Source organism: Nomascus leucogenys, chromosome 5 (genome assembly GCF_006542625.1).
Source record: "Nomascus leucogenys isolate Asia chromosome 5, Asia_NLE_v1, whole genome shotgun sequence".
Classification (NCBI taxonomy): Eukaryota; Metazoa; Chordata; class Mammalia; order Primates; family Hylobatidae; genus Nomascus; species Nomascus leucogenys.
The window spans coordinates 49,611,477-49,624,851 of record NC_044385.1 but is presented as its reverse complement, the minus strand read 5'-3'; the positions used below and the strand labels follow the sequence as shown (position 1 = coordinate 49,624,851).

The following is a 13,375-nucleotide window of genomic DNA, read 5'->3' as shown; positions in this document are numbered from 1 at the left end:
TAATCAGAAATATTAACCCCCTCCCATACCCCCACATCCATGAGTAGAATGTACTTCCCTATCCCTTGACTTTGTTGCTTGCTTTGGCCAATGAATGAGGAAGTTGACAATGTGCTAGTTTCATAGATGTCCCTCACTTGACATCTTGAGTTTCTGCCATTCCATGAGAAGAGCCCACCAAGACAGCCTGCTAATACCAGGAAGAGGATGAGAGCCACATCCAGCGAAGCCTTCCCTGCAGGCCCAGCCCAACTTCCACTGATGTGGAAGCTAAATAAATATATGTTGCTCTATGGCACTGAGGGTTTACAAATCTTTGTGACATAATAGCTAGGCAATGAAAAATCTTTTTGTTTTTTTTTTTGAGACGGGTCTCACTGTGTCACCCAGGCTGGAGTACAGGGGCATGATCTCAGCTCACTGAAGCCTCCACCTCCCCGGTTCAAGCTATTCTCCTGCGTCAGCCTCCCAAGTAGCTGGGATTACAGATGTGCACCACTACACCTGGCTAATTTTTTGTATTTTTAGTAGAGAGGGGGTTTCACCATATTGGCCAGGCTGGTCTCAAACTCCTAACCTCAGGTGATCCATCTGCCTCAGCCTCCCAAAATGCTGGGATTACAGGCGTGAGCCACCATGCCCAGCTGAAAAACTTTTTTAAAATAATAAATTACATTATATTATCCATGCATACATGGTCATGTTGCATGATACTGTATTTTTGTAAGTTTTTGTGGTTGATCTTTGTTTGCTTACTACATCTTTCCCATCCTCCTTACCATAACCTCCCCTCCAATCCCCATGTAGCCAATGTTACCAATCTAGATTATATCTTTCCATACCTTTATCCATCTAGCTATACACAAACATAGAAATATCTACATGAAGGAAGGTCATCATTGTTTGTTTTATGAAAACGGAATAATATTATAATTATGATGTCATGAGAGAGAAGTATGGTCAGATACCTATACATATATACATGCATATATGTATCTATATATGATACACATGCGTATGTATACACACATACATATATACATACATACATATGACAGAGGGATGTAGACCTCTCTCAGGGTAAGAAAAGGCTTCCCTGAGGGACTGATACTTAAGCTGAGCCATAAGGATGGTGTTATAGGCTAAATTGTGTTCCTCAAAAGTACATAAGTTGAGGTTCTAACCTTCATTAGCTCTGAATGTGACTGTTTTGGGGGATAGGGTCTTTAAAGAGGTAATGAAATTAAAATGAGTTCATTTGGGTGGGCCCTAATCTAATAAAACTGGTGTCCTTGTAGGAAGAGGAAATTTGGACCCAAACACACAGAGAGAAGACCATGTGAAGACCCAGGGAGAAGACGGCGACCTATAAGCCAAGGAGAGAGGCCTCAGAAAAAACCAACCCTGGCCAGGCGTGGTGGCTCACACCTGTAATCTCAGCACTTTGGGAGGCCAAGGTGGGTGGATCACCTGAGGTCAGGAGTTTGAGACCAGCCTGGGCAACATAGTGAAACCCTGTCTCTACTAAAAACACAAAAAATAGCCAGGCGTGGCAGTGCACATCTGTAATCCCAGCTACTTGGGAGACTGAGGCAAGAGAATCGCTTGAACCGGGGAGGTAGAGGTTTCACTGAGCCCAGACTGCACCACTGCACTCCTGCCCGGGCGACAAAGTGAGACTCTGTCTCTAAATAAATAAATAAAATAAAATAAAACAAAATAAAATAAAATCTTCTGGGCCAGTGTGGTGGCTCACGCCTGTAATCCCAGCACTTTGGGAGGCCAAGTCATGTGGATCACTTGAGGCCAGGAGTTCAAGACCAGCCTGGCCAACATGGCAAAACCCCATCTCTACTAAAAATATAAAAATTAGCTGGGCGTGGTGGTGGGCATCTGTAATCCCAGCTACTCGGGAGGCTGAGGCAGGAGAATCGCTTGAACCTGGGAGGCGGAGGTTGCAGTGAGCCAAGATCATGCCACTGCACTATAGCCTGGGCAACAGAGAGATACTCTGTCTAAAAAAAAAAAAAAAGAAAGAAAGAAAGAAAAGAAAAAAAAGAAATCTTCCTTGTCTGTGAATGAAAATATGTAATTTTTTTTTGGTATTCCACTAATCAAATTTATCAATGTGCCTGATTTCTCAAAACAAGTCAGTAAAGATACCTGATGTTCCTTGCTTCCTTCCTTGGCTTTCTATGGCTTGATGTTTCTTTCACTTTATTACAATTAAATTGAAGTCAACAAACATTTGTGAATACCTGCTAAGTATCAGTCTTTTCCGAGGTACTGAGAGGCCTAATCACTTCCATTTTTTAAGGCTACCATTATACTATAAAATCTGAAGAAATGAGTAATAATGGTTACAACATTGCTGTATATTTTAAATGGAAAGTGTAGAACTGAAAAAATGTAACATCTGAAATTAAAAAGTCACTGGATGAACCTTATAGCAGAACAAACATAAGAGAGGGAAGTCAGTTAATAGAACAATAAAAATTATCCAATCTGACAAACAAATGAAACATTTTTTAAAAAAACTAACAGAGCCTGAGAAAGCTGAAGGACAATATCAAAGGAGTTGATATAGGGGCAACTGGAGCCCCAAAAAGAAAGAAGAGAGAAAATGCAGTAGAAAAGAAATGTGTGAGGAAATGATAGCAACAAAACTCCCCAAATTTGGTGAAAGACAAATTGATAGATTCAAGAAACCCTAATCAGGATAAATACAAGGAAAACCACATCTAGACATATCCTAGTCAGACTGCTTGTGATAAACAGTTTTGACATGGCCCCCACTGACCTCAACCTCCTGGTGCTCATGCCTTTGTATAATCCCCTTCCCTCAAGTGTGAGCTGAACCTAGTGACTTGCTTTTAATGAGTAGAATACAACAAAACCAATGGGATGTCACTTCTGTGATTAGGTTACAAAAATTGTGACTTCCCTTTTGGTAGGGCGCTCTCTGTCTCTCTCTCTCTCTCTCTCTCTGTGTGTGTGTGTGTGTGTGTGTGTGTGTGTGTGTGTGTACATGAAGCAACCTGCCATGTTGTGAGATACTGTATGGAGGGGACCATGTGTCAAGGAACTAAGGGAAGTCTCTGGCCAATAGCTCATGAAAAACTGACATGTCTCTGGCCAACAGCCACAAGGAACGGAATGCTGGCAACCACCACGTGAATGAACTCTGTGAAAATTCTTCACAGTCAAGCCTGAGAAGACCATAGCCTTGTGAGGAGACTCGAAGCCAAAGCAGAGGCCCAAGAAAGCTACACCCAGATTCCCGATCCACAGAAATTATGAGATAATAAGTGTCGGCCGGGCGCGGTGGCTCACACTTGTAATCCCAGCACTTTGGGAGGCCGAGTCGGGTGGATCACGAGGTCAGGAGATCGAGACCACGGTGAAACCCCGTCTCTACTAAAAATACAAAAAATTAGCCGGGCGTGGTGGCGGGCGCCTGTAGTCCCAGCTACTCGGAGAGGCTGAGGCAGGAGAATGGTGTGAACCCGGGAGGCGGACAGTGCAGTGAGCCGAGATCGCGCCACTGCACTCCAGCCTGGGTGACAGAGCGAGACTCTGTCTCAAAAAAAAAAAAAAAAAAAAAAAGTGTCTATTGTTTTACCAGCTAAGTTTTGGAAAAATTTGTTACACAGCAATAAATAACCAATACACTGCTGAAAACGAAAAATTAACAGGAAACTGTGAAAGTAGCCAGGAAAAAAAGCAATATATTACATTCCAGGGGGAACATTATTCAATGGCACTGGACTTTTTATCAGAAGCTGTGGGGGCCAGGAGGCAGTGAATGACATTTTTCAAGTGCTTGAAGAATTAAACTGTCATTTCAGCATTCTATATCCAGCCAAAATATCCTATGAAAATGAAAACAAACAACAAAAAAACTAAGTGTTTAAATAAAGGAAAACTAAGAGACTTCATTACCACCAGACGTGCATTACAAGAAATGCTGGGCCGGACAACTCATGGTGGCGGCGGTGGCAACTGCTTGGACGCGGTGCGGTTGTGACTGAGCTATGAGCCTGGTGGCAGGTGTGCGACGAGCCCCGGCCCAGCCCGGCCCCCGCGTGCCTCCCAGGCTCCGCACCCCTGATGCTGCGCGGGTGCTGCGCGGGTGGGGACGATGGTGAAGTATTTCCTGGGCCAGAGCATGCTGCGGAGTTCCTGGGACCAAGTGTTCGCTGCCTTCTGGCAGCGGTACCCGAATCCCTATAGCAAACATGTCTTGACGGAAGACATAGTACACGGGGAGGTAACCCCTGACCAGAAACTGCTGTCCAGGCGACTCCTGACCAAGACCAACAGGATGCCCCGCTGGGCCGAGCAACTGTTTCCTGCCAATGTTGATCACTCGGTGTACATCCTGGAGGACTCTATTGTGGACCCACAGAATCAGACCATGACCACCTTCACCTGGAACATCAACCACGCCCGGCCGATGGTGGTGGAGGAACGATGTGTTGACTGTGTGAACTCTGACAATAGTGGCTGGACCGAAATCCGCCGGGAAGCCTGGGTCTCCTCTAGCTTATCTGGTGTCTCCAGAGCTGTCCAGGAATTTGGTCTTGCCCAGTTCAAAAGCAAGGTGACCAAGACTATGAAGGGTTTTGAATATATCTTGGCGAAGCTGCAAGGCGAGGCCCCTTCCAAAACACTTGTTGAGACAGCCGAGGAAGCCAAGGAGAAGGCAAAGGAGACGGCACTGGCAGCTACAGAGAAGGCCAAGGACCTCGCCAGCAAGGCGGCCACCAAGAAGCAGCAGCAGCAGCAGCAACAGTTTGTGTAGCCAGCCCACCACCACCACAGCACCCCAGACAGCTAGGCTTAGCCCCTCTGCCCTCCGTCCATTGTACTTTATCATTAAAAATCAACTTCCAGCCGTATCTACTGTCTGGGTGGTGGGTTGTGGGGATGCAGTTTGGCATCTGCAGTACACCAAGCACATGATTCATGTCTGAGCCAGGTCTGCTTATTCTCCCATTGGGCAGCTGAGGACCGAGGCACAGAGGTGCGGTGACTTGCCCTGGGTTCCAGGTAGCCTGCAGGTTAACTGGCGGTAAGTGCTAGACTGTAAGCCCGACGAGGGCAGGGCTTTTGGTTTTGTTCTCTGATGTGTCTCAGTATCTAGCACATAATAGACACTGAATAAATACTCGTTGAATTCAGTCAGCACCCCCTCCTCAAAAAAAAAGAAATGCTAGAGGGAGTTCATCAGATTGACAGAAATGACACCAAAGGAAAACTCACATCTTTAGGAATGAATTTATTTATTAATTTATTTAGTGACAGGGTCTCGCTGTGTCACCCAGGCTGGAGTATAGTGGCATGATCGTGGCTCACTGCAACCTCTGCCTCCCAGGCTCAAGCGATCCTCCCACCTCAGCCTCCAAGTAGCTGGGACCACAGGAGCATGCCACCACACCTGGGCAAATTCATTTGTATTTTTAGTAGAGACAAGATTTCACCGTGTTGCCCTGGGTGGTCTCAAACTCTTGGGCTCAAGTGACCCGCCCACCTTGACCTCCCAAAGTGCTGAGATTATAGGCATAAACCACTGTGCCCGGCCTAGGAATGATTTTAAATCATCAGGAATGGTAAATATCTGAACACATTACAATTTTTCTTCTTAATTTATTTGGAATACATATAGATGTTTAAGTTATAGCATTTATAGCATTATTTTTTGAAGTTTATAATGTATGTAGATGCTTTATATATGATACTATAGCACAAAATGGCAAGTAGAGTGTTAAATGGACCTATACAAATGAAGTAGGTCCTATACTAACAGAAAATAAACAAAAAAAGCAGACCTAAATCAAATCATATTAATTATTATATTAAATGTTACTGGATTACACACTGAAAAAAGGGTTGGGGGAGGAATTATAAGAATAGATTTTTCTTTTTCTTTTTTTGAGACAGAGTCTCATTCTGTTGCCTAAGCTGAAGTGCAGTGGTGCAATCTCGGCTCACTGCAACCTCTGCCCTCCCAGGTTCAAGCGATCCTCCAGCCTCCCCAGTAGGTGAGACTACAGGTGCATGCCACCATGTCCGGCTAATTTTTGTATTTTTAGTGGAGACCGGGTTTCGCCATGTTGACCAGGCTGGTCTCAAACTCCTGACCTCAGGCGATCTGCCCGCCTTAGCCTCCCAAAGTGCTGAGATTAGAGGCGTGAGCCACCATGCCCAGCTTGAGCCACCCTACCCAGCTCAAAATAAATGTTAAAAAGGAAGACTCGTCTCAGAAATGTATTTAAAATAATGCTTGTTAACTTTTATCTGGTATTTCCAGGTATTTTTAGCTGAAAGATTTTTATATCTACTATTTTTCTGGTATCAGAAAACTTGAAGTCTTCTTTTATTGTGAGATTACTTGGAAGAGGAAATAAAATGACAACAACTGTATACCAATTCATACCCTAACTTCTACTCATGGTTGGAGGGTGGCCTTAAACAATAGAATAGGAGGTTAGAGGCAAATGAGGTGCTGGGCATCTAGATCAGTAGGTAACTTCTAAACAGAGGTATGTTGGATCATGTTCTTTATGGTCTTTGCATCTTATCTTTTTTCCTCTTGTTTCTCATTTGACCAAAAAAAAAAATTAATACCTGTGCACCAGGCACTGTGCTACAGCACAATGGAAAGACAGGAAAGCACAATATAGACATAGTCCCTGACCTTAAAAAGCAGCCCAGTCTGATAAACAAACATTTAAAAATTACTCAAATAATTATTTGATAATCATATAAGTGTTAAATACAAGTTACCATGAGAGCCAGGTACAGGGCCAGTCAGCTGAGTTCCTAAGCCTCATCAACTGGGTCCACTCAGTTATCTTAGAGAACCAAAAAGAAAACTCAAAAAAACAAAAACAAAAACAAAAAAGCCTAAGTAAGGTAAATACAGGAAGAGCCTGAAGCTAGTTTAAAATAGATGTCATACAAGTCATGCACTTTATCTAGACATATAATATTCAAATTAATATTATACTTAATACTTATCTGGTTTCCCTTGGCAACCATGCAGGAGTGGCTCAACAGAGAGGAAGAGAAAAAAAAAATTGTATCATTCTGGCAGCTTCAAGAAGTTACTATGGAGAAGAGAGATGACAACAAGAAAGAAGACATTATTATGACCAAAACCAGAATAACGGTATGTAATGTGCAAGCTCCCAGCCCTACAAACCACACAATTTCAGAGGCTTCAGTGAGAGAGAAGACAGCACAACTGTGAATCAAGATAACACAGCATTGATGGCTCACGCCTGTAATCCTAGCACTTTGGGAGGCCGAGGCGGGCGGATCATCTGAGGTCGGGAGTTCGAGACCAGCCTGGCCAACATGGCAAAACCCTGTCTCTACTTAAAAAATACAATAATTAGCCGGGCGTGGTGGCACGCACCTGTAATCCCAACAACTTTGGAGGCTGAAACAGGAGAATCACTTGAACCTAAGAGGTGGAGGTTGCAGTGGGCTGAGATCATGCCACTGCACTCCAGCCTGGGTGACAGAGACTCTGTCTCAAAAAAAAAGATAGCACAGCAGCCTGGCAGTACTCAGGAAGAAGAGGGGTTAAGTTCTACCTGCCTCATCTCCCTGAGGTATGCCATTTTTATCACAGACTAGAAGAACATGTATCTGTTAACTACCATATTCTCAGTGCCTGGAAAAAAATAACATTCAATCAATGAGTCATGTATAAACACAGTGATGCTTCAAAAAGTGTTAAAAATTATGACCAATGTATTCTAGTGGCAAATGCAGGCATGTATCAATTGCATTTTGAAAAGTCACTGTTATGATAAGCACAATCTGAGAGATATGCTACAGAAGACAGGACCAGAGAGACTTATTAGGTTGGTGAAAAGTAATTGTGGTTTTTGCCATTAAAAGTAATTTAAAAGTAATGACAAAAACCACCATTACTTTTGCACCAACCTAATTCTTCCTTAAGAAGGAAAATGGCCTGATAGAGGCCACTACCCGGATTCACAATGGGTAAAAGGCAAAGGTTTGGTTCAACATTGTTTACTTAAGAAAGAACTGGGCCAGGCGCGGTGGCTCATGCCCAAAATCTTAGGATTTTGGGAGGTGAGCAGATTGCCTGAGCTCAGGAGTTAGAGACCAGCCTGGGCAATATAGTGAAGCCCCATCTCTACTAAAATACAAAAGAAATTACCTGGGCATGGTGGCATGTGCCTGTAGTCCCAGCTAACCTGGGAGGCTGAGGTTGCAGTGAGTGGAGATCGTGCCACTGCACTCCAGCCTTGGTGACAGAGCAAGGCTCCATCTCAAAAAAAAAAGAAAAAGAAAAAGAAAAGAAAGAACGGTATTTCTCTCTTTCAACTAATCCATTTGGCAGTTTTTGTTTTGTTGCTAATCAGACACCCTTCTGTTGGGATGGATGTAGTGGAAGAGATAGATACACAATGATCAGTTGTATGATTATCCCACAAGTGAATAGGGCAAAAGAAATGCTTTAAGAATTACAAAAGCCAGCTAGGCCCAGTGGCTCACACCTGTAATCCCAGCACTTTGGGAGGCCAAGGTGGGCAGATCACCTGAGGTCAGGAGTTCAAGACCAGCCTGACCAATATGATGAAACCCCATCTCTACTAAAAATATAACAAATTAGCTGGGCATGGTGGCATGCGCTTGTAATCCCAGCTACTCAGGAGGCTGACAGGAGAATTGCTTGAACCCGGGAGGCAGAGGTTGCAGTGAGCTGAGATCGCGCCATTGCACTGCAGCCTGGATAACAAAAGCAAAACTCCATCTAACAAAAAAAAAAACTACAAAAGCCATCAACTATTTGGTGTAACTAGAACTGTGAACAATTTAAGAGAGCCTAATAAGTAGCAATTGGACTTGGAATGGCTCTTTTAATATTAAAAGGCTATATAGGCTTTAGATTTTTACTTTTTAAGTCTAAAGTTAAACTTTTTGGCCCGGCGCAGTGGCTCACACCTGTAATCCCAGCACTTTGGGAGGCCGAGGCGGGCGGATCATGAGGTCAGGAGATCAAGGTCATCCTGGCTAACACGGTGAAACCCCGTCTCTACTAAAAATACAAAAAATTAGCTGGGTGTGGTGGTGGGCGCCTGTAGTCCCAGCTACTTGGGAGGCTGAGGCAGGAGAATGGCTTGAACCTGGAAGGCAGAGCTTGCAGTGAGCCGAGATCGCACCACAGCACTCTAGCCTGGGCGACAGAGCGAGACTCCGTCTCAAAAAAAAAAAAAAAATTAAGCTTTTTAAGAGAAACTCTTATTAAATGAACGCTCTCATCAAGAACAGGTATAAAGCTAGATAAAAATATGAAAAGGGCAGTTATTTGAAGATATCGAGAAGCTACCAAGGTAGCCAGGGCAGGGAAGACAAGATCCTAGAGGAAAAGAAAACAAATCGGAATAAATCAGACATTCTCCACCAATGTTTTCTCTTGAGGCACTTACCATTTCCTGGCTAGGAGATAGAGGTATAGCAGAAAGTAGTGGCCAAGAGTTTTCAGTAAGTTTATGGGGATAGGAAGACAAAAATTGGGGTTCAAGACAAGTGGACCAGCCAAGACATGAACAGCCAGGGTCCCAGAGAGAAGAAAATCACAGAAAAATGAGTGTGAAATTTTGCAAGGATTTTACCTCAAGGAATCTTCTGAATCCTAAGTCACTGAAGAACAGGGAAAGGAGTAGGAGCAGTTACGTAAAAATAAACAAACAGGCCGGGCACAGTGGCTCATGCCTGTAATCCCAGCACATTGGGAGGCCGAGGCGGGCGGATCACAAGGTCAGGAGATCAAGACCATCGTGGCCAACATGGTGAAACCCCGTCTCTACTAAAATACAAAAAATTAGCTGAGTGTGGTGGTGCACGCCTGTAGTCCCAGCTACTCAGGAGGCTGAGGCAGGGGAATCGCTTGAACCCGGGAGGCGGTGGTTGCAGTGAGTGAGATTGGGCCACTACACTCCAGCCTGGCAACAGAGCAAGACTCCGTCTCAAAAACAAACAAACAAAACACAATTGTTAAGATGTTTGAGGGATAAGCAGTGATTTGGGAAATCTCAGAGAACTAAACAGACAAAAACTGGAGTTCAGAGCCTGAAATGGAGAAAGAATCCTGGACAACATGCCAGGTTTTAAATAGAGATCCCTGAAGGACTATTTTCTAGGTTCAAGGGTGTAACCGTAATATAGCATGCCTCATAGAGCCTTAAACTCAGCCTCTAACCATCTCAAAGCCTGATCAAAATGAATGACATCTGTCTCTAGTTAACTGCTGGCAAGGCCGGTACAGTGGCTCATGCCACCCAACACTTTGTGAGGCCAAGGGAGGAGGTTTGCTTGAGCCCAGAAGTTTGAGACCACCCTGAGCAACAAAGTGAGACTCCTTCTCTACAACAAATTATAAAATTAGCCAGGTGTGGTGGTGGACATCTGTGGTCCAAGCTGCACAAGAGGCTGAGGGAGGAGGATTGCTTGAGCCCAGGAGGTCGAGGCTATAGTAAACCATGTTCACACTACTGCACTCCAGCCTGGGCAACAGAGCGAGACCCTGTCTCCAAAAAATACAAGGATCAAAAAAATATATATATTGTAAAACAAACTTATAAGACATAGTTTAAAAAAAAAAAGGGAGGCCAACATATGTCTAAATGAAAAGAAATAGAATGGTCAAAATAATATTTGAAGAGATAGTTTCTGAGAATTTTCCAGAATTGATGAAAGACCTTGAACTACAGATTCAAGGATCTCTAAAAACTTCAACCAGAATAAATACAAAGAAAATCAAATCTGGACATTTCATAGTAAAATGGTTTAGAATTAAGGAGAAAGAAACAAATCTTAAAAGTGACTGAAATAGGAGAGATGCATAATTTTAAAGGAGTAACAGTAAAACTGATAGCTGGCTGGGCATAGTGGCTCGTGCCTATAGTCCCAGCACTTTGGGAGGCCAAGGTGGGGTAGATCACCTGAAGTCAAGAGTTCGAGACCAGCCTGGCCAACATGGTGAAACCCCATCTCTACTAAAAATACAAAAATTAGCCAAACATGGTGGTGCACACCTGTAGTCCCAGCTACTTGGGAGGCTCAGGCAGGAGAATCACTAGAACCCAGGAGGTGGAGGTTGTGGTGAGCCAAGATCGCGCCACTGCACTCCACCCTGAGAGATAGGGTGAGACTCTGTCTCAAGAAAAAATAAAAATAAATAAAAAATAAAACTGATAGCTGACCATTTAATAGAAAATATGAAAGCAACTAAACAATGGAATAAAATCTTCAAAGGGCTGAAAGAGAGTAACAATCAAGCTGGAAATCTATATCCAGGCCAGGCACGGTGACTCACGCCTGTAATCCCAGAAGTTTGGGAGGCCGAGGTGGGCAGATCACTTGAGGTCAGGAGTTTGAGACCAGTCTGGCCAACATGGTGAAACCCTGTCTCTACTAAAAATACAAAAATTAGCTGGGCGTGGTGGTGGGCACCTGTAATCCCAGCTACTCAGGAGGCTGAAGAAGGAGAGTTGCTTGCACCTGGGAGGTGGAGGTTGCAGTGCACTGAGATCGCACCACTGCACTCCAGCCTGGGCCACAGAGCAAAACCATGTCTCAAAAAAAAAAAAAAAAAAAAAAACCAAAGAAAAGAAAAGAAAACAAATTTATATTCAGTTATATATATATACTTCAAAAGTGAAGGTGAAATAAAGACATTTGCATATGCACAAAAACTTGGAAGAATTTAATGCCAGCACATCTGCACCCAAGGAAATACAAAGCAAATCCAAGCAAAAGGAAAATAATCCCTAATTAAAGCTCAATAACACAGGTATATAAAGAAATGGTAGCAATATAGTTAAAACTAAATGAATATTGACTGTTAAAACAGTGATAATATCTTGGGGAGGTTAAAATATATGTAAAAATACAGAAAATTTAAATACATTATATCTCCTGCTATACTTCATGGTAAAAAAATAAATAAATACATGATAAGGATGCCAAAAATAGGTGTGAAGGGAAAAGGAGTTTACTACACTGTTTTTCAAGAATAAGGGTAAAATAAAGTACTTTCAGTCATAAAATAACTTTTTTTTCCTTTTTAGAGGGAAAGAGATGGGGTTGTCACTCTTTTGTCCAGGCTGGAGTGCAGTGGCATCATCATAGCCCACAGCAGTCTTGACCTGCTAGGCTCAAGAGGTCCTCTCTCACCTCAGCTTCGCAAGTAGCTGGAACTACATGTACGTGTCCCCACATCCAGCTAAGTTTTTTATTTTTTGGAGAGACAAGGTCTCACTAGGTTGCCCAGGCTGGTGTGGAACTCCTGGGCTCAGGCAATCCTCTTGCTTCAGCCTCCCAAGGTGCTGGGATAACAGGCATGAGCCACCACACTTGGCCATAAAAAACTATGAAAGTTTAGTACTAATAAGCTCTTGGTGAAAAAACAACTAAAGGATTTTCTTTGGCAAAATTTAAAGGAACCCAGGAAGAAGTGGTGGGAGTAAATATATTGGTAAATGTTTTGGTAACACTAAACAAATATGGACTATAAGGGAAAAAAGGAAAGAAGGAAGGGAGGAATAGAGGGAGAGAGAGAGAAAAGAAAGGAAAAGAAAAGAAAACAAAGGAAAGAGGGAGGGAAAGAAGAAGAGAGGGAGGGAGAAAGGGAGAGAGTAGCAATAATAATAAATCACTAATTTGAGAAAGTTTAAAAACAAGCTAGAGGCAACATGAAAATGGGGACAGCGTTGTTTCTAAAGTTATAGCATTCAAGTTCTATTTTTGTCTATGCTTTTTGTCTTTTCAACATTTTCTACTCTGGTGTGTGCATTATTTTTGTAATCGGGATAAGCTAAAAATGCTGGGGGTATTGACTTTCATTTTTGTTAATAAGATTCTACTTCTGTAGAATGATTAACTATAAGGTCCAAACATATGTTCTATAGATCCATGATCATAGATAATACAATCAAGATTCAAAAAGTTAATAAACTTGTTAAGATTGCACACTGAGCATAGGGTGGGCTAGAAGAGGATTCCAACATCCTCCCTTCCAACTTCACAGTGGATTGAAAAAAACACATCAGTTCTTACTTACACCTGTCACCAAAATCTTACTCATAATATAGACTATGGACAAGGATCTGGACTATTTTTAAGCAGGTTTTTATTTCCCTCAAAAAAATGAATTAATAGTGAAAATAACTCAGGAAGAGTAATAGTTGGCAATTTAACATTTTAGGTTTTCTCTATGACCTGTAATACCAGCTAACAACATAACCTTAAAAAGGCTACTCTAAGTACTATTGCTTTTTAAGATGTCCACGAAATGATTGGAGAATCTCTTATCCCTAATTAGACTCTG

At 42.8% G+C, this 13,375-nt stretch overlaps 1 pseudogene across 1 annotated transcript; it reads left to right on the top strand.

The window, feature by feature from the left end:
* Positions 1 to 3,972: 3,972 nt before the first annotated feature.
* Positions 3,973 to 5,192, top strand: LOC100591137 (annotated as a pseudogene). Its single transcript, XR_004030108.1, has one exon. The product of XR_004030108.1 is annotated as a PRELI domain-containing protein 1, mitochondrial pseudogene (transcript).
* Positions 5,193 to 13,375: the final 8,183 nt, after the last annotated feature.